General features: G+C 44.6%; 1 long non-coding RNA gene across 1 annotated transcript; it reads right to left on the minus strand.

Moving 5' to 3' along the window:
- Positions 1–202: 202 nt before the first annotated feature.
- LOC148122951 (uncharacterized) lies at positions 203–2005 on the minus strand. Its single transcript, XR_015735120.1, has 3 exons — positions 1937–2005; positions 930–1072; positions 203–619 (listed from the first exon to the last, which is right to left on the minus strand). It is a non-coding gene; the product is annotated as an uncharacterized LOC148122951 (long non-coding RNA).
- Positions 2006–4615: the final 2610 nt, after the last annotated feature.

Here is a 4615-nt window from a genome sequence, read left to right on the forward strand (position 1 = left end):
GGAAACATCTTCTGACATCAGAAGGGGGCGCTCTTCCACTTCCAAGGATCCTAGTGAATTATGATGGCTGCTACTTCTTTTTTTCTCTTTTTTTTCTTTTTTTTTAAAAGTTTATTAAATTATGAAAGTTTTCATTTCCGCCCCTCCTCCCAACACCTTCCCACTCCCTCCTCCCCCTCCTCCTCCCTCTTCATCCCTAAGAGCAGTCAGGGCTTCCAGCCCTGTGGGACGTTCAAGTTCCTCCCCACTCCTTCCAGGTCCCTGAAGGTGAGTATCCGAACAGACTGGATCCCAAAAATCCAGCATATGCAGAGGAAACAAGTCCCAGTGTCATTGTCAGTGGCTTTTCAGGAAGGCTCCGGACCAGCCACATTCAGAGATCTGGCCACATTCAGAAAATCTGGTTGGATCACATGCTCGTTCAGTCCCAGTCCAACTGGCCTTGGTGAACTCTCATTAGATCAGTCCCCTTGTATCAGTGGGTGATCGCACCCCTCGCGGTCCTGAGTTTTTTTCATGTTCTTCCTTTTTCTGCCCCTCATTTGGACCATGGGGGGCTCAGTCCGGTGCTCCAATGTGGGTCTCCATCTGTATCGCCATCCATCGTCAGATGAAGGATCTATGGTGATAAGCAAAATCTTCATCAGTATGGTTATAGGCCAAGGCCAGTTCAGGCACCTTCTCCTCTGTCTAGAGAACAGTCTGGGGATCTCTCCTTGGACCTGGGATCCCATTTATAATCAAGTCTCCTGTAAACCCTAAAATGACTCCCTTAGTTGAGATATATTCTTCCCTAATCTCATATCCATCCTTCCTCCCTCCCCCCATCCCAGTCCACCTAGCTTTCCCCATTCCTCCACTACTCCCTTCTCTCTAACCCTCTCCCCTTCCAACAACCCTCCCACCCCCCCCCATGCACCCGAGGTTACCTGGAACTCTTGTCTATTTCCAATCTCCAGGCAGATAGCTACATGATTTTCAACAGGTTCACCTTCTTATTTAGCTTCTCTAGGATCACGAATAATAGGCTCAAAGACCTGCTACTTCTTAGGGGAACTTGTTCCACTGAATCCTATTCAAAAGGAAGGCCACCAGCTAGCTTTGACTTCTCTGGCGTTTGAACCAGAGGTTCGGGAGAGAGATGGTAAGGACAGCGGTGCTTGGGAAACATCCGTCTTTCCACCGCACGCTTTTCCACTTCCCACCCCTTCAAAGTCAGGGATTTATGAAAGAATTATAAAAATCAATTTACACTCAAGTGCAAGAAATTACTTTAATTTATTGCACATCTGATGTTCTGATGGGTTTACATAACGGGTAAACGGATGAGGCCTGAAAGGTGCTACAGAATAGGATTACCAGAGGAAAAGACAAAAGTAATGATGCTCCCCTCTAGTGGTGGAATGTGGGAAAACGCTTATAAACGGAAGATCCTCCCTAAACCCAAATAAGCCAGTTCACTGAAACAACACCCGCTGTTGCTGTTACTCTTGGTGGCCCACAGGTCTGTTGCTGAAGATGTTTTTGTGACAGGACACGGACGTTTCAAGCTAGTAATGAACTGGAAGTTTCCTCCATGCTGGCTAGCTTTCATGGCACCAGAAGGTGCTAGCAAGCTGATGAGGGAGAAAAGTCCTTAAGAATCTGACCCAAGTCTGCTCCTGTAAACTACACTAACAGCCAGCCTGATGGAATATGCCATTAGTGCGATGGCAGCATTAATGTTATGGGGTTAACTGCTTTTATGATTGAATTATGGGCCCATTTCAAGCATGACATAATTCATGTGTTATACTATAAACCAGACCAAGAGCCTGTAGTCGGGAGGTCCTACAACCTAAGGGAGGTCCTGAAGGTGTAAGTCACAGACAATCCCACACCAGTTTGGAATTATGGTTAATAGAATGGTTATTTATTCAAAGGGGGAAAAACTTACAGATTACCGTCGCAGACAACAGCCCCTCCGCGCGAACAGGAAAGGAGTCTAGGAGCAGGAAGCGGAGCCGGAAGCCAGAGAGGGAGTGGAGGACCTGCTGCTTTTTTTAAAGAGAGAGAGACCATGCCCCAATGGGCTGGTAACTCAGCGGCGATTGGCTGAAGAAGCGGACGGAGCTCCCGCAGCAAGGTCCTACTGCTATCATTTTTCTAAGTGACAGTATAAACCCCATCCTATTTAAATGCCCATGGATTAATGCAGCTCTTGGCCTTCATCCGAAAGCCTTCTTTTTGCGGGGAGAGGCAGTTAATACAAAGTCTCAAGAAAAGGTGACTACAGAATACTCAGTCCTAAACGGACATCTGTATCACCTCACTGTGCCCCCCTCCTCATCCCCTAGAGTATGTGGCAGAAGCGCTGTGAGATAGCGTGAAGGAATCGGAGGCCAAGGAAGACTATGGTCACTTTAGATGAGGCAGGACCATTACACTCTTGAGCTCACAGTCCTGTGACTGCCTACCTAAGACCAGCATACGTCAAATCAGAGAAACATTCCAGTATGGATTTTGGAGATGGGCACACCAGGCCCCACTCCTAGCTGAATAGCTGTTGACAGTCAGTGGCTTCAAGGAGCAAAGACAGTACCTTTTCTTCAAGTATGGCCCAGGGTAGGTTGCCCATGCTCCATTGAATGGCCCCATACCCATGAGCATATGCACAGCACTAATCTGCCACGTTTGGTTTAGAAAGGGGCATGGAGTTGGTGGGAGACAAGCTGGGGATTCTAGGAGGAGCTGGAGAAGGGGACTAGAGAATGACATGATTAAAATACTTATATGAAGTTCTCAAGGGTTAAATAAAAATATTGCTTAAATATAGAGGTAAGATCTAGACTAATTTTAAAACTCTTATATATTAATTTTTAATACAGAAATCCACTGTTATAGATCCAATTGTCTCCCAACTTCCTCTACTTCCTATTTTGAAGACCTAGCCTCCACCCACATACCTCAGAGTGTCACTTTATTTTAGATATGGTGGAACTTACAGTCACTGGAGAAAGTAACCTTTAGCTCAATATGACAAAGGTCCTTATAGAAAGGGAAAATTAAGGGAGATTGAGAAGATCATGTGATCATAAAAATCAATTTCAGTATAATGTACCTGCAAGTCAAAAGTAAAAAAAAAAAACCAGCAACAATTGACAGCAAACACCAGAAACTTGGAGACAGACAAGGACCAGATAGATCTCTGCCTAGCATCTTCCAAAGGAATGTGATTTGTCCAGCACCAAGATCTTCAGTTTCTTGTCTCAAGTGCTTTGAGACAATAATCTCTGTCCTTTAAGATACTCAACTTGTGGTATTTCATTAAAGCATGCTTAGAAAGCTGATAGATTCTCATTGCTTTAACATTAGTTTTGAACTTAATGATTTAGATGTCAAAAGACAAGTGTACATTTGATCTGAGAAATAATATATTGAGGGCATTCAGTAAATATCAAGAATAAAGATATCATCCCCCAGATTTATCACCAACCATGAAATGCATCATCTTTCATGCAAAACTTTATGGAAGCTTGGTTTGGTTATACATTTATACTGCCTTACGGTTCCAGCAAGTTGATGTGTTTCCTCACTCTGTCCTGCTCTTATTAAAACAGCCCCCAGAGAGGTAGTGTTCACACTTGTAGTGAAAATCATCTGTTGATCAGTGATGTCTGCATGCTTTTTGGTGCCTTTAATATAGCAGCGGTGGTGGTTTAAATGAGAGATGCCCTTTGTAGGCTCCCATAATTGAAAGCATGGTACCCAGCTGGTCGTGAGGAAGTTGTGAAGCCTTTGAGAGAGCCTTGCTGGGAGAAATACATTGGGGCCAGACTGTGGGCATGTATAGTCTTGCCCCAGTATCTGTTGGCTGTTTGCTTTGGGCTGACATTTGAAGATGTGTGCTCTCAGCTTCCTATAACTGCTCTGCGTCTGAGCCTGTGGCTTGCTGCCATGCCTCTGCTCCACCACAATGGATTCTCATCCCTCTGAAACTGTAAGTCAAAATAAAGCTCATTTCTCCAGTGCTAAGTCTTGGTCATGGTCATGTTCTGTCTTATCACCGCAACAGAAAGCAAACTAACACAGTTGCTCTCTGTCTAAATCATAGATTCCTCCAGTGTCTTTGATTTCCATACGCTTTTTAAGCTTTCTGGGTTCATGGGCCTCTTGTCTTTCCAAATGCTTGATATTTATTGCAAAGTATTCCTGGTATTAGTTCTCCAGAGAGCTACAAACAATAGGATAGACGGTGCTTTACAGTTATTTTATCTCAACGTTACCTCCTGAAGTCAGGAGAGACACAAAACTCAGGAGGTTAACAAAACCTATGCAACCCAGGAAGACAACAAAACCTCCACAACTCAGGAAGTTAATAAAACCTACACAACCCTAAGGAGTAGTTGGCTTCATTGTTTATATGCTTGCCTGTTTGACCTATTATTCTACATGCAACTACTCTTGTTTCTGCCGCCCACATCCGTGTGTGGGTGCCCTTGCTCCTTACACATGCCCTCGCCAAATCCTCCACACTGCAGACGTCTTTCTCATTCAGCCTCCAACTTGCCTGCTGAGTCATCACCTGTGAAGGGAGCCTTGGTCTACAAACGGTGTCCTATTATTCTTCCTTTTC

Source organism: Myodes glareolus, chromosome 2 (genome assembly GCF_982192425.1).
Source record: "Myodes glareolus chromosome 2, mMyoGla1.1, whole genome shotgun sequence".
In the NCBI taxonomy this organism is placed as follows: Eukaryota; Metazoa; Chordata; class Mammalia; order Rodentia; family Cricetidae; genus Myodes; species Myodes glareolus.